The sequence below is a fragment of the Amia ocellicauda genome, chromosome 6, assembly GCF_036373705.1.
Source record: "Amia ocellicauda isolate fAmiCal2 chromosome 6, fAmiCal2.hap1, whole genome shotgun sequence".
NCBI lineage: Eukaryota > Metazoa > Chordata > Actinopteri > Amiiformes > Amiidae > Amia > Amia ocellicauda.
The window spans coordinates 50,441,381-50,463,239 of NC_089855.1; the positions used below are offsets into that span (position 1 = coordinate 50,441,381).

Here is a 21,859-nt window from a genome sequence, read left to right on the forward strand (position 1 = left end):
CCACAGCTTTTTTTTTTTTTTTTTTTTTTTTACAAAAACAATTAACCTATACCGACAAACACCCACACACACACACACTCTCTTTTTTTAAATTTTATTTTTAATTAAATTTGAGGGGAGAGACAGAGCCATATACATTGGGGTTAACATAAGTACCCTATGCAAAACAGGAATTGTTAGGACCTGTGACCATTACAGACAACAGAACTTGTTGATCTTATAAAATGATTGGGCGAGAGAGAGAGATATAGAGACAGACAGAGACAGAGCCAGTGTGAATATGATAAACGCACTATTCAAAATGGCATTGTTAAGACCTGGGACCATTACAGACAACAGAACTTGTTGATCTTATAAAATGCTTGGGCGAGAGAGACAGAGAGAGAGAGACAGACAGAGACAGAGACAGAGATAGTGTGAATATGATAAACGCACTATTCAAAATGGCATTGTTAAGACCTGGGCCCCTTACATGTATATTTAAAAAAGACCCCCAACCACTACAGGAAGAGCCGACCCATTCACACTCTACAGTTGACCAACAAGAACAACAAGAACAACCGGTTATGGGTGGCCTTGTTGATCAGGGTTTTAGGGGTGTACACTTTCTGACGGATATGACGTAGGAATAATTAAGGAAATAACTCTAAAATCACGCCCCCCAATTATGACGTAGGAATATTAATAAGCTTAGGGCATACGTCATAACAAAATAGGCCGCGCCCAAAAAACCCTACTATCTACTCCTGTGTGGTGCATTTTCTCTCTCTCTATCTGTGATTAAATCCTTACTTATATACATATGTCCATGAACGTTTCTGGAGCTCATGTGAATCACATCACATGACGGGCCGTGATCTTTTCGGTCACTTTGAAAGTTTTGCTCATGACAATCCTTTTCTATTGCGGCACGATGGCTGCCACCGAGGAAGGAAAGTCGTCCGCAGTTGGCTGCAAGCTTGCCTGAAGCGCAGGAAAGGACTTACTCGCGACGTGCCACTTAAAGACTGAAGAAGTGGGGGTCGGCCTCACTGAGAGCCCTGAGGATTAGCTCACGTGGTAGAGCGCTCGCTTAGCATTGTAGCATTATGTTGGGTGTATTTGGATAAGAGCATTTGGGCTCTGAGCTGAAGCACTGATCTAAAGAAAACCTCTCCCCCCCAAAGTTATCAGATTCCCTTAGCTCATCAGCTTGGAACTGGTTTGCATCAAAGTGACAGTTTTGGGGAGGATGGCACCAAGAAGAGGCCAAATAGTTTGGAATTCTGCTATGAGATGTCTGGAGAAAGGGGCCTGTAGGTGATAAAAACTCTTTGAAGTGGACAAGAGCCGAAATCCCGACATAGAGCTACGAACCCAGGCCAACCGGCATTTCCAAAAGATGGCATGGATTGACATCAGTCATAAATCAAGCCCCCCTCCAATAGGACACTGGGGGCTGAAACCGAAATCCAATCTCAAAAACTCAAGAACCAATCACCTCTTGATCTGACAGACTATAAGGAACAGCGGACAGTCTTTCTCGCTCTCTCTCACCTGAACCAGTAACTCGCTGCCACAGCTCAACCTGTAGCTCTGTTGCCAGAACCGGAACCAGAAACTAACTAAGTCTTTGCCGGCAACAGAAGAGTTAAACTGGGAGAAGGAGATTGAGCCGTACGAAGAATTCTTTTAAAGGACTTTATTAAATAAAGAACTTTACAGACTGCGCTGCCCGCCTGTGCCCACCTGATCAGTGGAGTTTTACAGCTGGACAATTGACTAAGTCGACTGTATACGAAAGTGTCAGTCATTTAAATAGCTATTTGAGTCTTAAGAAACTTGACCCTTGGAACAAACACGGCCCTGCTTTCCTCAAAGACTTTGTCTTCAAATAAGTACGGTGAGAGACCCTGCTTGCCAAGAAGATTTTGTGCACAACCTTGGAGCCTTCAAACCAGTGGAAAATCTGTTTGGAAACGACTCTACTTTCGCGAAACCCCAACTTCCAGGTGTATCGACTGAGTGGAAGTTCTTGGACAAAGCCGAACCGGACTGCCTTTGTTCCAAACCACACGGACCTCGTGCCGTGTGCTGTTATCTGAGCCCGAAGCCAGAGAGGCCTCTCTGCGACGAAGTTCCGATAAGTTTAACCGTTTGGAGTTCATGATTCATGACATTTGAGAAATCAATTAGAAATGTTAATCTGTGATTCATAACTCTAGAATGTGTAATATCATTTAGTTTTCTTAAATATAAATGTGTGTTGCATTAAACTGTTTTGCTGATAATTTTAGAAATAAAATCTGTCAACGCCGAGAAATATCTTCTCATTCCTGTTTAACTGTTTAGTCTGAAATTGACACAAGTTAATAGACATTAGATTATTGGTGGCCCTGCCTATCCTTAATCATTGAATAATAATCAGTTAAGGGAAATTGTGGTAACAAGTAATGATAGGATCTTTCTCGGCACCTAAACGTGAATGAGACTGATATATATATAACGAGAAGTTACCTGACATAAATACTAACCTGCGTAGTTATTTAATGTCTGACTAATAATACTAACGAGAGACTCACCTTCGTCTTACTAACCGGTATTGTAGTCAATGTGTTTATAACCTTTTTTGTTTAACGATTTGTGTTATCATATGAGATCCCATGGTCTTTGTTTTGGTCACGGAAGTGATTTGTCTTCGATTTGTTGATCTAGAGTTGAATTGTAATTAGTTTTTCCCTTTTGTATAATTAGTGTAGTGCTACATTTAGTCTTTGTTTTGAATACATTTGACAATTTATATCTTTGGAATTGGTGTCTGCGTCCAATTATTACAGAAATTGAGTTCTGGGAAGACAGACCGCAATCGGACTCGGGCTTGCACCTTTTGATTGGATGAACGGCCGCAAACATTCTATGTCATTTTCTTTTAAAGCTTCACTCGTGCTTGTAAAAAACCGAGGTCTCACTGAAAGAATGCCCTGACGTGGTTGCTTCCAAGCTAGCTGGTTTACAAAGTTCCTTTTCGCTTTAACGATGATTTCCAAGAAGGGAAATAATCTATCTGTAATCTGTCAACACAGGCACCTTCTTCTCCGTTAAGCCATGCGGTCACCACCAGGAAGATGAACGCACCAGGCCGACCCGGAGTTTTCGCCAATTCGTCTCCAAGCCTCCCAAGAGGGAACATAAACAGGCCTTATTCGCAGACACAGGCCCTCACGCAGGGAGACCACCGCTTCACCGCCGCTGCCCCTGCCAAGGGCCCCAGGTCCCACCGAGACTTGAACTCGGATCGCTGGATTCAGAGTCCAGAGTGCTAACCATTACACCATGGAACCAAGCCGGCTGCCCACCGCTTGCCCGTGACGAAGGTTTCTGCTCTACGCACACGTCTCGCTCTGTCGCACGGCCAAGTCCAGAGTGAGCCAAGTTGCGCCCAGAGTGCTGCGTGTGGCGGGTCACTTCCGGAGCCGTCCCTGGTGGTCTAGTGGTCAGGATTCGGCGCTCTCACCGCCGCGGCCAGGGTTCGATTCCCGGTCAGGGAAGGTGGATCTGTTGCTCTTCCCCTGGGACCTGTGAGTAGATAATAGGGTTTTTTGGGCGCGGCCTATTTTGTTATGACGTATGCCCTAAGCTTATTAATATTCCTACGTCATAATTGGGGGGCGTGATTTTAGAGTTATTTCCTTAATTATTCCTACGTCATATTCATCAGAAAGTGTACACCCCTAAAACCCTGAACAACAAGGCCACCCATAAAGACCCCCCCCCCCCCCTGAAGGCAACGCCCCGAAACTCTCCTCTCTATTTAAGACCCCGCGCTGCTTTTAGGCAATACCTCTTTAATTCTCAGCATCTGAAACATCCCGCTTCTTCAACATGTCCAGCGACATCAACATGAAACCCCGCAAGAAACAATCCCGGGCAAGGGTTCCTGTACTCACCAATTTGAAGATTGAACGCTCCTGGGTGTTGTTCTGGGGGGGTCGACGGGGTTACCGCTTTAAAAGGGATCCCAGCTATGTTGGAGTGGAGCTTTTTGCTTTGGGAGAGAAGGAGGGTACGTTGGAACCTTTTGAGACGGTGATTGAATACTCTTTTGTGGACTGGTTGAAGGTGATGGCATGGAGAGACCTGGGGCTTGTGGATAAGACTCTAGAAGGCTTGCAAGAGGGTCCAAGAGAAGGCGAAACGGAGTCTCCGACTCAGAGTTTTGAAAGGTGTGAATGGGAAAGCTTGCAGAACTACGGTACAGTGGTGAAGAGTCTATCTCTAACTACTGATCGTAAGGTTTTGTTTAGCAGTACCCTGATTACAAACCCTATTGAAGGGGTTGTGGAGGATCCAGAAAAACAGGTTACTGAAATTATGTTTGACGCCGTGGACTGGCCGTTCTTGAAGGAGGTCATAAACTGTATAAATGATGGTTTTGACATCTTGACCAAATGTTCACAACTGGATTCTGTTAGAAGGAGAATATGCTGGATTATGGATTATATATCCCCCTTGAATGACGACGACGATGATAAAACAGACGACCTGTGGGGGGTTGGAGGGGGGTCTGACGGCTCAGGGTCTACTCTCTTCTAAGAGGGCGGTGTGTCGTGACGTAGTGAAGAGATAGGATAAAAGGCGCAACAATTCATTCATGGTTTAAAATTAAAGAGAATGTCTTACCCGAAAGCTGCGGACATCGACAGGCTCTACAGGCCTCTTCAAACCCGGGATCACCCCTGGTTCTATTCCCCAGATTTTGTATACACTCCGGAACCCTCTGACTGCGGTTACCCTCCAAGACCTCAGACCCCGGTCCCTCAGGACGAAACAACATGCGGAGCGATGGATGTCCAAATGAGTCTCGGGGATCCCCAGCCTCTGGAGCTCATGGAGGGCCTCGATTTTGCCGAACTGTCTACCGTCTGTGCGTCTCAGGAGGGGGTCAGTCCAATGGATGTAGAAACACCCCACAAACCACCAGGCGACCCAATGAGCATCGGACGGTCTCGGGGGCGTGATGAAGACGCAGGATTTATGCCCGGGGTAGGTGTCCAAGTAAGCAGAGTGGTTAAAAGCACCCTGGTGTATATTCTGAGTGCTCTCATCGACCGAGCTCTGAAAGAAGTCTGTCGGGGGTGTGAAGTGAATCACCCCAGTCAGTTGAGACACAGTTGTTTGTTTGAACCAGACCGTTACTATTTCCTGTTCTATTTCAACGTGTTTTACAGAAGACTGAACAAACCGTGGCTGAAACTGGCACTAATCAAGGCTCTGTCTTACTCCCACATACATGTCACTGCTGGACAAGTCCAGAAAATCATAGATGAGATTTTGCTGGAGCTGAAAAAGGAGCCGTTTATAATAGAGAAACTTGGGCAGCTGCTCAATGACCTGGATGAGCCAAGTAGAAAAACCGCTGGCAAGCTAAAAGCTTATTTCTTCCGTAAAGAAGTTAAAGCTGGGGGCAGCGACGAAGAATTCGACATCTACGCCACTGATTCAGACTCTGACCTGAACTAAGGGACTTTGAACATGGGGAATGTTCTGGACTGCTGCTGCAACTGGTTCTGTCATCAACACTCTGCAGCTAACCTGAGAGCGCTATTACACCATGTGCTTGACAGAAAAGTAGCCAACGCGAGCCTTTTCTCTACAGATTTAACCATCGATGAGGATCAACTTTCAAACCTGGAAAAGTTAATGGTTGCTGTAACAAAGACCGGGGGGTACGAACACTGGGATGAAGCGCTCAAGGGGGCCAAGAATGATATTAGGCCATTTCATCAACATCTGTATGACCTTTTACTGAGCATGTTTAATACCCCTCTGTTTACTTTTAAAATAGGTCATATTGTTGTTTTATTTACATATGTAACTGAGGTGTGTGCCTACAAGATAAAGAAACAGGTATTTGTTGATATAGATCAAGTAACCAATCATCTGATTTCTTTTTGTCTGGACCGTAGAAAAAATTGTTGTGTATGTTATACTTTTCTCAAATGTCTAAAAAGGGGTATCTGCTCTCCTGAAGTTGAATAAAAAACCTTGTATAAAAACTTTGCGCATAGTGTGGGTCTGTGTGTTTATTTGGCAGAATGACTCGGCAAGCTCCCCAAATGCATGAACTATACTACAACCCAGCCAAGATTGGGGGTTTGGCGGGTAAGAAGGGTTTTCAAAGAGGACTCGCTGAGGCCGGCGTGAAGGTTAATGATGTGGTTGTTTCAGAATGGTTACGGGAACAAGACGCCTATACCTTACATAAACCTCTCAGGATTAACTTTAAAAGAAACCGTGTATATGCAACTGACATAGACTCACAATGGCAAATGGATCTAGTCGATATGTCAAATTTATCAAAACATAACAATGGTCACAAATTTATGTTGATGTGTATCGATGTGTTATCAAAATATGCCTGGGCTCGCATTCTACATAATAAAACAGGTCGGTATGATAAAGGAAGACTGATAAAGGAAAAGAGTTTCTCAACAGAGAATTTCAGAATCTACTGAAGAGACACAAAATACATCATTTCACCACCGGTAATGAGCTTAAGGCATCGGTGGTGGAGAGGTTTAACCGCACCATAAAGACCAAAATGTGGAGATATTTTACAGCGGTCAACACGTTCAAGTATTTTGATAAAGTTCAGGATTTTATCGATGCTTACAACCAAGGGTATCACGCCAGTATTAAAATGAAGCCTATAGATGTTGATCAAAGTAATTCTTTTAAGGTCTATAAAAAATTATACGGCCCATTTATTAAGAAGGGGAAAACTACTTATAAGTTCAACATCGGTGATGTGGTTCGCGTTTCAAAGCTAAGGAGTACTTTTGCCAAAGGTTATGAACAAACATTTTCTGACGAATATTTTACAGTTACCGAACAGGTGGCTAGAGACCCCCCCGTGTACCGGTTAAAAGACTATGACGGGGAGGATATAGAAGGAACGTTTTACGAAGCCGAGTTACAAAAAATTATTGTGGGTAAAGACATTGTATACAGAGTTGAAAAGATATTAGCTGAGAAAACCCAGAACCGGAAAAAATATGTGTCGGTGAAATGGCTTGGATGGCCTGAAAAGTTCAATAGTTGGGTCCTGGAACAACAGGTTTGTGATATTCAAGCCTTATAACAACATGCCCGCTGGTGTGATGGGGTCATTACTTTCGATACTCAAGATGGAATCAGGAGGCTTCTACGTGACTCTAACCAGTAACGCCTCTCTCGATATATACCCTAAAAATGAAATATCCAGTTACACGGTACAATTTGGAAAATCTATAGATCTAAGGGGGTCGTGGGAAGTGGGGTTGGCGGAAATACAGTATCCTTACACTTGGGCTGTTTTACAAGATAAGGATGCCACCTTCGCCATTTTTGACGATGTTAAAAAGAGTCAATGGACATTCACGATGCAAGGAGGTTATTATGACAATGTGGATACAATATTAGATGAGATGCATAAACAGTTCTCAGAAGGCACCCCCAACATCAAGCTATATTACAACCCTATTAAAAACAGAGTGTACAAGGTGTCAAAACCTGGTATTAGCATTCAAACCAAAGGACAACTGGGGCGTATATTAGGGTTCTATTCTGACACAGAGAGCAGGTTCTCAGAAGTGGTGGCACCCTTCCCGGCTGACATCAGTGGCGGCTTTTACACTCTTTATGTGTATACGGATATCATAACACACCAGAGGGTCGGGGATAGCTATGTCCCCCTTTTGAGAAATGTACTTATTAAAGGTAAAAGCAATGACATGGTCACAATTACTTATGACAAGCCACACTACGTACCAGTCTCAAAGACCCACTTTGACCATGTTTTCACAGGTGGATGTGACCCTGGGAGATCGGCTCATTAGTCAAAGCAGCAATACTTACCCCTATAGGGCCATGATGGAGTGTATCCTTAATTATAGTGAGGAGACCCTAAGCAAACAGTTCAGCCCCGGCCTTTTCTTCAAAGACACCCCGGAAGCTATGGACGACCAGGATCCAGAGGGACTCAATAAGGGTTTGCAAAAAAGAACGGCCTTTTCAACAGAAGGGAGGACCTTTGAGCTAATGGGACATATTCATGCAGACATATTTTTCCAAGAAAAACTCATGCTCAACCGGGTAGACATTAAAATTAAAATGATCCGTAGTAAAAGTGCTTTTTGTCTGATGACCCCTGATACTGAAAAATATAAACTGACCATATTATCGGCCTCGCTGTTTGTGAAAAAAGTATCCGTCTCCCCGGCGGTTAAACTAGGACATGCGCAGGCTTTAATGACGGCAAACGCCAAGTACCCGATCGAAAGAGTCTATATGAAAGTCCACAGTATCCCCGCAGGGACACGGGTGATGAACCAGGAAAATCTGTTTCTAGGCCAGCTCCCAAAACAGGTTATTATAGGTCTCGTGGATAATGATGCATTTACCGGGGTTTACAACAAGAACCCCTTTAACTTTAAACATTATAACGCGGAATTTATAGCACTGTACGTCGATGGTGTGCAGGTTCCATCCAGACCTTTTCAACCTGACTTTGAAAACGGCAACGCGGTTCGTGAATATTACAGTCTAGTACTGGCTACGGGTCGCCATCTCAAGGATCAACCTCTGCTGATCGATCGCCGGGAATACTGCAGCGGTTACACCCTGTACGGTTTCAACCTGACCCCTGACGAAGAGTGTGGACAACATTTTTCACTGATGAAGACGGGCAATATGCGTTTGGAGATGCGTTTCAAGCAGCCTCTACCACGCACTGTAAATATGGTCGTGTATGCTGTGTTTGACAACATTATTGAGGTGAATCAGAGGAGAAACGTTCTGTATGATTATTATTAAAATGAACACTAGAGAGCTCAACCACATCATGAATGCCCTGGACGGCTCACGGAAAGTGTTTCAAGGAGTCTACGCCTGCGACCAGCTGCCTAAATTTAAGATCAAGAATTTACCTGCAATGTACATAATCAACACACACCCTAAAAATATGCCCGGAGAACATTGGCTGGCTATTTATCTAAGGGAGGACCGCCGTGGGGAATTTTTTGATTCCTATGGAAACCCCCCGGATTTCAGACCTTTCCCTCGGAAGATCAATAACTTTCTGCTCAACAACTGTCAAGAAACCATTTACAGCGGTCGTCAAGTACAAAGTCTTCAGACCTTCACTTGTGGTCAACACTGTGTGTTTTTCTTATATCATAGATCTAAAGGAAGGTCATACCCCGATATTATGTCCTTGTACAGTGAGGATTTAGGCCAAAATGATAAAAATGTGGCAGAGTTTGTCAGGACACTGTGGACCCCCCCTTATAACACAATTACTTACGACCCTAGCCAGCCATGTATACAGATGGGGTGTTCTTGTGAGGATTTTAAAAGATATCATGCGTGTTAAAGTGAAAAAATAATGAAAACAGCCTTTGAATCATTAGTTTTGTTTTTATTCAACACAAATCTTATACAAAGCAGGGTTATGTTATAAATAAATGTACAACATTTGAAAATAAAAATAAAAAATAAAAAAATTGTTTGTCGGTTCCTTATTTACAGGGGAGACAAATAAAAACATGAGATTAATAAGCTTCCCAACGATGGATAGATCCTGAGGAGGGTTGCTCAACACGGTCAGAGTAATGAGATATCGGCGTCAGATCAGTCACCACCTCTTTACACAGACGGATTTTTTGTCGCATTTCCTGGTTAGGGACTGTTGATTGGGGCATGTTCAGACAGGCCATCGCCTGTAGGAAAGCATTCCAGCCTACAGGTCGGCGACTATCGGGTACCTTATTAGTGCTAGTGACACTCTTCAACAAATCAAACATGTGTGAACCTTTGATCAGTTGTCCTTTAAAAACAAATTCACCCTGTTCATTCCAAGTCGTTACCCGCGGTTTCTGAACCATTTTGTGCAGAATATATTCTGCATGTCTTTTGCTTCTGGCCGGCATGTTTCTCAAAACATCCGTTACAACATCTCCCTCTGAACTCTCAACAGGTTCGGGCACCGCAACATCTTTATCAACCGTACCCCCCGCATCAGTCCCAGAACCATTTTCTTGAGAGGCCATGGTTAAAGTTAAAATGTTTTGATCTTTTTCACCCTGTCTAACCAGACGGAGGTAGCGCTGTAACGTGTTGCTATACATCTGGGCTTTGGAATACTGATTTAAATCGGCCCTGGCCAGTATAGCTTTCATTTCAGAGTCCAGGTTGTTTTCGGCCATTTGTCTAATGGGCTCTGGCCCGACAACATTTTTTCTCAGTTTCTCAAGCTGCTCCTGAGGGATCAAAAACATTTTCTGAGCATATTCCATTATTAACCCACTCTGGAAGCTAGAAGACTGGTTAGGAAAGGCACGGCTATGCTCAACAGCGGTCCTATAAAACCTCCGGTTTGATTAATCTTCTTTCTTTTTCTTTTAATAGAATACTTCTTATTAGCGATGATCTTGATAACCGCTTTTTGTTTTTTGAGTTTAGAATGTTGAGAAGGGGTTAGGGGTATATTACCGCGTAAGATGTTAAAAGCTATTTCACACAGGGTCTCGATCAAATCCGAGGGGGCCCCTGCCAGCACAGCTTTCCTATGGCGCGGGCTCCCCTCAAATAACATTTGCAAAAGCGGCAGATTTCTTTTAATCCGAACAGACATTCTTATTTATTTCCTTTTCTTTAGCACATACACTGCCGGCCAATCGGGCGGGCACAAACCTGTTCTGAGGCGAAAGTCTTCTGGGGTTTGTGCTTTTAAGTCCACAATCAAGTACCCGTAGGGTTTTTTGGTGGCATCCTCAAATGCCTCCAAAAAGAATTTGGTCTGGTTAGGGTACATTTGACGAGCCAAGACGGTGACCTGTAGTTTATCTCTGGGGTTTTTAAAAAGAATTATATAATTGGCATTTAAATTAATAGTGCGGCTTTTTTTACCTTGAAAAAATAGATTTTGAACTAAATAAATAATACTTAAATTCCTATGATGAGTGTACTTTGTGAAAGCTTTTTCCACTTCACTGTTGTCACCGGCCTGCTCCATCAGGTCATCAAGGATCACTAGATTAGTTTGTCCGGGCGGGAACAGGTCATCGTCACACAACGAGGCGGGGAGACCTTGCACAAATTTCAGATTATTTTTTTTTGATGCCAAATCATCGTAGAGAGGTTGCCAGCAAGAGTAACACCACACTATGTTGTCAAGAGCTTGGGACACGGTTGCGTCCACATCTTCTATGATGTTCTTTATAAGATAGCTCTTACTCGAATTGGAGGGACCGGCTATAATACAGGAGAAAGGGTGTTGAAGTCTGTTATCAAAACCACTGCTAATATCCATAAGGCAGAGTGGTATAATCAGTCTTCAACACTCTTTTATTGTACACCACCCTGAACCGTTTGTTTAGTGATCTATTTTCCAATGTGTACCCCTTTTTATTGTGATAGATCTGATTTCCGGCTGTAATAATCTCGCGAGGAGGCGCGTCTTTCTCGGTTACAAAACTTTGTACCAGGGTCGTCAGAGACTTGATGTTAATGAGCTTGTTGTTACAATGGTTCAGAGTGAAACCCTTAACTTTCATACAGGTCTTACCCGCAGCCGTTCTGTATGCGTAAGTCTTAGGACCCCCTGAAACAAACTCCACTATGTGGTCCTGAGGATCTAGCTCGCTCGTTAACTCCCCAAGGTAGTCCCCGAGGGGAGGGACCCAATCCCCTGGCCTGGTGACAAAGATTACAGAGTCAGTATCATGATAGAGCGTGCGTTCCTGCAGCTGATCCATTAAGTTGTACAGATCAAGCCGGGCGTAAGCCGTGGTAAAAACCGCTATGAAAACATTAACGTTTCCCTGTTTGGTGGGGAAATCTTTAGGGGCCCTCCACTGGACCTGTGCCACGTGGTCATTTAAGAATTGAAAGTGTGATACTGCATGTTGTTTGGAAAAGATAAATTCTATAAACTGTTCAGGGGTTTTAATAAAGGTTGTGTTTAGACTGTTATTTCTTTCCCCAAACTTACCCCACAGACTGTTTAAAATCAGTTTGGACATTTGTCTCTTGGCGGGGTTTACAGTTATGTTCCCCGGCTCTAGACGGATCCCTTCCTTTTCAAAATATTGCTGAACGTACCGCTCTTTGGCAGCGGAGTCAACACACCATGAGGGATAGCCCGATGCCTCCTGTTTCCCTTTCAGATGGGTCATAATGTACTCAGCAAAAAGAGTATCAGATTTTTCAGAAAAATGCCAAACCTCATACACCTTACCGACTCTGTAACCTTTCTCCACCGCCTTGTCAAGCTCAATGCTACACCAGACACCCGTCAGCGCTCTCTCGTCATCACTGTGCAGACAAGAGGTATTTTGATTTTCAGTTTCCACACACGTTCTACACAGAGGGAACATCAATTTTCCCGAACACCTGTAAGGCAACACGGGTAGGAACAGCTCACGAGGAGGGTACATGGTGACTTTGATCAAACCAAAGTACTGTCCGATTTCGAGAAAGTCACGATAAACAATTGTTGGATGCCCCACCGGGTACATTTTGGTCTTGTTGACATAAGGGTACAGACTGGTGAAATCATAGTAATCTACTCTCTCACCCTCCTTTACCTCATAATGTAAACAGAGGGCGTTGGTACGACCCCCAAATAACGCATCCCTGGGCTCTAGACGTTCAGGAAAGTCCAAGGTTTCCATAAGCCGTTGTACCCCCACATCCTGTTGCTTCAGGGTCGTCCACGCGTGTTCCCAAATCACCAGTACATTCAAACCATAGGTGTTTTTTAAAGTTTCAATTCGTTCCTGGAAATCATAGTACATATCACCGCAGAGTTTTTGTGTTACGGGGTTAAAGGTGTTTGGGTCGAAGCACTGAGGACAGCCATGGTAAATACAACCAGCAAACTCATAAGCGGTACGCCGCCCGGACACGTCGCTAAAACCGTCTAAGTAGTAAGGACCCATTTTGACTTCCCCTTGATTTAAAGCATGTCTGATGAAGATGTTATCCCGGGCACTCAGATATTCCAGCCACTGTATGGAGACAGTCGAAAAGTTCTTTTGTCTAGCACGATAGTTGTCAGAAGTGGTGTCCGCTATAGTGTTTTTCTGCAAGAAATTGGATCGATACATTTTCATGCAGAGAGACGCTATGGTCACACTTTGCAAAGGGTCGAGACCCGACGTGTTGATAACCTCGGTGCGGAAACGCAAACAGGCTTCTATAAGGATCACCACATCATTTTTACAATAAGCGGCCATCTCTTCTCGGAAATCAAAAACACCCCCCTTAACCGTATTGTACCATTTAAAGAATTCCTCCCTCTCATGAGACATCATAGTATCAACCCCATAATAAGAGGCGGGCGGGTAGGACCCTCGATAATTTTGAGTGTCCTTAGTATTAAAAAAATGGCAGAACCAACCTTTCTTCTGAGCCTCAAAACCCAGAGCTTTAGGCAAAGCGCTCAATTTCATGGGGAGGAAATTTAACGAGTCTATGTAACGTTGGTTGAAAGCCTCGTCGGTGAAACACATGATCTTGCTACCCTGAGCTATTATTTTTGGGGTCACCCCATTTTCCACCAGATACTTCATCAATATGTAAGAATCATAACCCTTAGCATTGTGGGCAATAAATGTGTAATTGAGGTATTTTGGACCGCGATACCGCGTAAAGAAATCCCTGACACAACTCTCACCGCTAGCTGACCACTCACAATCCAACATGTCAATACAGTGTATATAATTAGCAACATGGACCCCGTTTTCTTGCCGGCATTCAAAATCAAAAAAGACATACCGGTTGTGCGGCGGCTCCTTTTTAACCGGCTGAATAAAGCACTGGTGTTCAGACCCCGGGGTTAAATCCGCATTACAGATCCTACATCTCGGTTCCAGACATTTGTGTGGTTTTACCTCATGAAAACAGTACTGGAGGCAACACTGCGGGCAATATTTAGTTTGATCACAATAACTCCGTTTTTTAACCCCCTCAGCAGCGGCCCTCTGCACCTTATGTTCGGAAAAACAGAACGCGGAGAGACAAATCCTTAAGCAATCTTTACATCGGATGGTAGGGGCCAAACCCTTACGACATTGCGGATTGAAACAGACGTTACAGTAACCGTCACAGCGGTGCTTAAGCTTATCATTGAAGGCCTTATAACACCAATGACAAACATACGAACAACCCAAAAAAGCCGTCAAACTCTTTATTCCAAAGTAATGACTATCACTTAGGAAGAGAAACAGTGTCTGTGTATGGGTTTCAGGATGTGTCTGAAATTTCACAAATACTTCCTTTACCTCACAACGGTACCACACAACAATTTTTAAAGACAACAACTCCTCAAACATGGCAATGTCTGAAAAGGCAACCATCTGTTGAGAGTTTAAGCCGGCCCTCTGATGAAGCATTAAAGCCTCTTGCATAGCTTGGGGTTCAGGCATGTCGGGGGTGAGTAGTTTTATTAAACTGTAAGCAAAACAGAGCTTATTGTCCCCATTGGAACTCACCACTAATTGCCTGAGCTTGTTCCTAATTATGTCGTTCTTCAAGCATTTCGACAGTCTTCTAAGCGCCCCACCCTCAGGGTTAGGAACCACATTCATTACCAGAGACAGACTTTCATCAGCTAAGATGGATGCGTTACTTTGCAATAACGCTTCGATTTTAGCCAGAAATTCATCAACATCTAAATTATCTCCACTCAGCATTACAGATAGGTTGCTAAACAAATCATCCCCTCTGAGTTCTAACTGTACAACATCTCGAGGTCTGACCCTTTCAGCAACCTGTTCAAGCATGTTTTGCAAGGCCTCGTGTATGTTGACAAATATTTCTGCATAATTGTCACAATTTAAAAGTTCTGCAAAATTAAAACGCTGAATCATTTCAAAATTGTTATAGGCCGGTCTATCTATAATCACGGGATCACTGGTACTTTTGGACACATCATCATTTTGAACAAAGCCTTCAACCCCTACATTCTCACAGAGCATGTCATCCACAGCCTTATCAGTCTCAGAACCCTCCACATTCCGAACACCCCCACCGCTGACATCTACAAAACCCCCTTTTTGAGGAGGCTCATTTAAAGCCTGTAAAAGTCCTTCAAAGACATCCACCCGGTTAATGTCAAGACCCTCCTCTATAGTGACGGCTGCTTCTGCCGCCGTACTGTGTTCTAATTGTCTCAAATCATTTATAATAGGGGCAGAATTTGGTCGGGGTAGCGTCTCCAAAGCCTCCACCATTTCAAACAAATCGGGGTGAACTAGGGGTTGAACCTCTATAAGCGCTACCGTTGGGAGGTGGTTATTTAGATCATTGACCATCTGTAACAGGTCGGGGTTCACGGTAAGTCTGGTAATTCACATTCTATCGGTGGTGATTGGGGGTTATTTAAATCATTTATCATTTGTAATAGTTCCTGGTTCATTGGGACATCAGAGGAGTTCACAACAGGGCCGAGGGTGTTCTCTCGGGAAGGTCTTTTTGGGGCCCTAACTTGTTCATAATCTTTTAGTTTGTGAGTTCTTTTACCAAGTCCGGACATTTTTTTTATTTTTTATTTTTCCAACAACCCACAATAGTAAGGCGTTTTGTATCTATTAAAACATTAAATACGGTACAATTCGTTAGTAAGGGTATTAATAAGGGTGTTTTGGCTCTCTATCACAAGGTTTTGCCCCACTAACACAAGTCTTTGATTTAGTAACAAGGTATGTAGCAACTCATGCCGACCTTCAGGAAGTAGCTCCGGGGGATGGTGTCCTGGCTCAGCTGCAAAGGATGGTCGCTCCGGTAAATCTCGGTCGAAGGAGGCAGGGAGCGAGCGTATACTCACGGACGGAGACCAAGAAGGCCTTTGCGGTGACACCCTGGCCAATCGCGGTGTACTGTTCAGCGTTTCTGTAGCCAAGAAACGGGGCTGGGGGGACGATGTTGAAACCAGTCCGTCGTTGGGTGGTGTGTCAACCCTGACTGATGGCGACCCCTGAGGTTGTTGGTTGCCTGTATTTGTTCCGCCCGACAATGCGGCGGGCTGAATCTGGATTGTTGAATTACCCCCAGAAGGCTGTGGCCTGAGTAGATGTTGGGGGGTCTCCAAGACCACCGTGGGGGATCCTCTCGGTGATCTCTCCGGGGAAGATGTTTGATCCCACTTAGACGGGGTAATTGTCCTCAATAGCTCATCCACAGAATGACTATCCCAAGAGTCTTGGGAAGAATAAAAATATACATTACATTTACATCTTTAAACGGCGACAGAAATCAAACTTAAAACAACATGCCCAGGACCTTCAAAACCTTTAGCTTTTTTAGACCTTTGAAAATAGGCTTAGACATTCACTACAACGCCTTATTATTTACAGACAATATATTTATTAGGACTTGATAATAAATGTAAAACAGAGAAGCCTCTGTAAATAAACTGTTTCTTAAATGTAATATTGTTAATAAAACACTTTTTATACACACACACACCACATTTCATTTTTAAACGAACCTTCCAAGTGTAAACGCTTCCTGATCCCGGGACTTCCTGTTTCACAAACGTTTTCACGATCTGTTTAAATATTAAATACAATGAACACCTTCAAGCCTTTTCCTACAGCCACTTTAAAACAGAAGTATAATTGCGGGAGATAAGCCAAACAACTTACTAAAACCTTTCGGACAGCTTTACTTCCTAACCAGACGGTCGGGCAATCGGTCATTTCTAAACACATGCCCCAGAAACAAGCCTAGACCTGTCCGGACTTCTAAAGATCTTTCCCAGAACCCCCAAGACCTACAGGAAATGGGCACCCCTCGCTTAAATATTAGCCCTCAACGGGCAAACAAAACCCTTTTAAAAACATTAAAGTTTGAAAGATCTTACTTACCTCCAAAGAATAATCGTTTCTTATGTTTTTCAGCTGGTTTAGCTTTTTGCACTTCTGTGAAGGTAAGAGACATGTTTAACCTTTAACCACCCCGCTTTATAAAAAGCTTTAACCTCTTACAAGCGGCAGATATATACTCACCGCTATCAGATACAGGGGCTGACGGCCTTTCAGATTCTTGAAAGGTTACGGTTCTCGAAGGTAAAACTAAACAAGCCCTCGATGTGGAAGGCCTTTCGTTGTCTCGAACCACGTTTCTTAATACTGTTAGAAAGGATATTTTTTAAAATTAACAAAACGGGCCTCAAACATCTTACAGAAACGTTATACAAACAAACAGGGGTTTAGTTCTTACCCGGTCGGCAGACAGCCTGTCTAGGGACAACCACTTCTCTTGGTTGATCCTCGGAGACATTAATCACAGGCCTTTCGATAGTTTCTGTGTAATTAAAGAGACCGCCATTAATATATATTAAAACGTTTTCATAACTCTAATGAGCCGCTTCAAAACACAACCACACACCCATACATAAGAACCCTTGAGCGCAAACACAAAAATCTTACCGTCGTTGTTCCAGATGATCTCCTCAGCGTTGGGAATTAACTCCTGTTGACTGGCTGAAAAATAATTTTACAGAACTTAAAACAGATGTTATAACCTTATTTACAATACATGCCCACAACCCGCTCTGAGTCAATGAAAATAATCTGAAGACTTACCTAAAAACTCGTTTAAATCGAAGTCGTTGATGTTGTTTCCGGACATTGTTGATCTTTAGGCTTAAATCGAAAGGTCAGTATGAGTCTGTCGAGCTGAAGACCAGACCTTCATACTTATACTGATGGCCGGATGCCGGATCTGCTTGTAAGGCATTGTTCTGGGCTGGCCTTTGTGCCGTCCTGTTACCAATTAACATATCAAAACCAACCAATAAAATGACCCTGCATCAATTTCAAATAGAAACCAAGATGGCGACGATCTCTCTCCTCTCTACTCTAAACTTTTATTAGAACCTTTTGGTCTCTCAAAAAAACATTTTTAAGCATCAAGACCTATAGTCAATAAACACTAAGAATATTTCAGGCCTTTATACGCGCTAAAAAACAACCTGAGCCAAGAAAATAACTATAAAGATCTAAAATAAGTAGCGCTTTTACAGTGATTTTTTTTTTTTTTTTAATAGCGATGCTTTCTTTGGTATTAAACAAGTCACAAACTACTCAGAACAGCGTTTATCCCCACAAAAGAGATATTTGGGTTTATTTTACAAAGCTTATAAATTATATAGTTTAAAAGTATTCTGAATGTTTTGAGACCACACGCCATGCCTACGTTTGTCTGAGCCCACCCCCGTCCCCCGTGGTGTGAGTGATTTAGCCTTGAGTGTTGTGATCTATTTAGCATTGAGTGATCAGTTGTTTTTATTTTTTAAATGATTCCTTATCATCAGGGATTGAGCCTGCTAAAATACCTTAAAAACATATCCTTATCTTAAGTCTAACTCTTATGAGCTTTAAGACCCTAGAATGTATTTAAGTAAAACGAATGAACACATTATGTGTGAGATAAAATATAACCACAGCTTTTTTTTTTTTTTTTTTTTTTTACAAAAACAATTAACCTATACCGACAAACACCCACACACACACACACCCTCTTTTTTTAAATTTTATTTTTAATTAAATTTGAGGGGAGAGACAGAGCCATATACATTGGGGTTAACATAAGTACCCTATGCAAAACAGGAATTGTTAGGACCTGTGACCATTACAGACAACAGAACTTGTTGATCTTATAAAATGATTGGGCGAGAGAGAGAGAGATATAGAGACAGACAGAGACAGAGCCAGTGTGAATATGATAAACGCACTATTCAAAATGGCATTGTTAAGACCTGGGACCATTACAGACAACAGAACTTGTTGATCTTATAAAATGCTTGGGCGAGAGAGACAGAGAGAGAGAGACAGACAGAGACAGAGACAGAGACAGTGTGAATATGATAAACGCACTATTTAAAATGGCATTGTTAAGACCTGGGCCCCTTACATGTATATTTAAAAAAGACCCCCAACCACTACAGGAAGAGCCGACCCATTCACACTCTACAGTTGACCAACAAGAACAACAAGAACAACCGGTTATGGGTGGCCTTGTTGTTCAGGGTTTTAGGGGTGTACACTTTCTGACGGATATGACGTAGGAATAATTAAGGAAATAACTCTAAAATCACGCCCCCCAATTATGACGTAGGAATATTAATAAGCTTAGGGCATACGTCATAACAAAATAGGCCGCGCCCAAAAAACCCTACTATCTACTCCTGTGTGGTGCATTTTCTCTCTCTCTATCTGTGATTAAATCCTTACTTATATACATATGTCCAAGAACGTTTCTAAAGCTCATGTAAATCACATCACACGACGGGCCATCATCTTTTCGGTCACTTTGAAAGTTTTGCTCATGACAATCCTTTTCTATTGCGGCACGATGGCTGCCACCGAGGAAGGAAAGTCGTCCGCAGTTGGCTGCAAGCTTGCCTGAAGCGCAGGAAAGGACTTACTCGCGACGTGCCACTTAAAGACTGAAGAAGTGGGGGTCGGCCTCACCGAGAGCCCTGAGGATTATCTCACGTGGTAGAGCGCTCGCTTAGCATTGTAGTGTTATGTTGGGTGTATATGGATAAGAGCATTTGGGCTCTGAGCTGATGCACTGATCTAAAGAAAACCTCTCCCCCCCAAAGTTATCAGATTCCCTTAGCTCATCAGCTTGGAACTGGTTTGCATCAAAGTGACAGTTTTGGGGAGGATGGCACCAAGAAGAGGCCACATAGTTTGGAATTCTGCTATGAGATGTCTGGAGAAAGGGGCCTGTAGGTGATAAAAACTCTTTGAAGTGGACGAGAGCCAAAATCCCGACATAGAGCTATGAACCCAGGCCAACCGGCATTTCCAAAAGATGGCATGGATTGACATCAGTCATAAATCAAGCCCCCCTCCAATAGGACACTGGGGGCTGAAACCGAAATCCAATCTCAAAAACTCAAGAACCAATCACCTCTTGATCTGACAGACTATAAGGAACAGCGGGCAGTCTTTCTCGCTCTCTCTCACCTGAACCAGTAACTCGCTGCCACAGCTCAACCTGTAGCTCTGTTGCCAGAACCGGAACCAGAAACCAACTAAGTCTTTGCCGGCAACAGAAGAGTTAAACTGGGAGAAGGAGATTGAGCCGTACGAAGAATTGTTTTAAAGGACTTTATTAAATAAAGAACTTTACAGACTGCGCTGCCCGCCTGTGCCCACCTGATCAGTGGAGTTTTACAGCTGGACAATTGACTAAGTCGACTGTATACGAAAGTGTCAGTCATTTAAATAGCTATTTGAGTCTTAAGAAACTTGACCCTTGGAACAAACACGGCCCTGCTTTCCTCAAAGACTTTGTCTTCAAATAAGTACGGTGAGAGACCCTGCTTGCCAAGAAGATTTTGTGCACAACCTTGGAGCCTTCAAACCAGTGGAAAATCTGTTTGGAAACGACTCTACTTTCGCGAAACCCCAACTTCCAGGTGTATCGACTGAGTGGAAGTTCTTGGACAAAGCCGAACCGGACTGCCTTTGTTCCAAACCACACGGACCTCGTGCCGTGTGCTGTTATCTGAGCCCGAAGCCAGAGAGGCCTCTCTGCGACGAAGTTCAGATAAGTTTAACAGTTTGGAGTTCATGATTCATGACATTTGAGAAATCAATTAGAAATGTTAATCTGTGATTCATAACTCTAGAATGTGTAATATCATTTAGTTTTCTTAAATATAAATGTGTGTTGCATTAAACTGTTTTGTTGATCATTTTAGAAATAAAATCTGTCAACGCCGAGAAATATCTTCTCATTCCTGTTTAACTGTTTAGTCTGAAATTGACACAAGTTAATAGACATTAGATTATTGGTGGCCCTGCCTATCCTTTATCATTGAATAATAATCAGTTAAGGGAAATTGTGGTAACAAGTAATGATAGGATCTTTCTCGGCACCTAAACGTGAATGAGACTGATATATATATATAACGTGAAGTTACCTGACATAAATACTAACCTGCGTAGTTATTTAATGTCTGACTAATAATACTAACGAGAGACTCACCTTCGTCTTACTAACCGGTATTGTAGTCAATGTGTTTATAACCTTTTTTGTTTAACGATTTGTGTTATCATATGTGATCCCATGGTCTTTGATTTTGTCACGGAAGTGATTTGTCTTCGATTTGTTGATCTAGAGTTGAATTGTAATTAGTTTTTCCCTTTTGTATAATTAGTGTAGTGCTACATTTAGTCTTTGTTTTGAATACATTTGACAATTTATATCTTTGGAATTGGTGTCTGCGTCCAATTATTACAGAAATTGAGTTCTACAAGATTCCAGGATTCGTGATAAGGTGATACTATGAATTCACTTCTTTAATTGAAATGTATAAGTGTACCTTACGCTACAGCATGCGAGAGGCAGCGGGATCGATGCCCGCATTCTCCAAGGCCTCAGGCGCTCGTGCCCCGGTATCGGGGGAGAGTCGCTCACTTTTCTTGCCGCAGACACAGGCGCAAGGCATTGCCTGTTTGCCGTAAGGTTATCAGACACAACGCGCCGGCGACGGCTGCAGCATTAGCACGCCGGCTGGCCCTTCCGAAGTTCCCCAAAAACGACCGAGATGCCGCTTCGACGTCGTAACCCCAGGAACGACCGCAAAGGCACTCCAACCCTCAATCTTCCGATCCGAAGTCAGACCGAAGAGACTGTATGATGTTTTAGATTAAAGATAGTATGCAGACCGAGCAAGTTAGATTTATCGAGCTAGCAAACAGCAATTGAGGCACCTGTTCGGGACGTACCCTGTTGAAATTCCTGTCAACGATAAAAGGATCAAACGGTGGAGAAAAAGCCCGCAGGATGTTTGTCAAAACTCTGTTTGTGGACT

The 21,859-nt window shown here is 43.1% G+C and overlaps 2 non-coding genes across 2 annotated transcripts; one reads left to right on the top strand and one right to left on the bottom strand.

Moving 5' to 3' along the window:
* Positions 1-3,248: 3,248 nt before the first annotated feature.
* On the bottom strand, positions 3,249-3,320 carry trnaq-cug (transfer RNA glutamine (anticodon CUG)). The gene has a single exon. It is a non-coding gene; the product is annotated as a tRNA-Gln (tRNA).
* A 135-nt stretch (positions 3,321-3,455) lies between these two features.
* Positions 3,456-3,527, top strand: trnae-cuc (transfer RNA glutamic acid (anticodon CUC)). The gene has a single exon. It is a non-coding gene; the product is annotated as a tRNA-Glu (tRNA).
* The last annotated feature ends 18,332 nt before the right edge of the window (positions 3,528-21,859 follow it).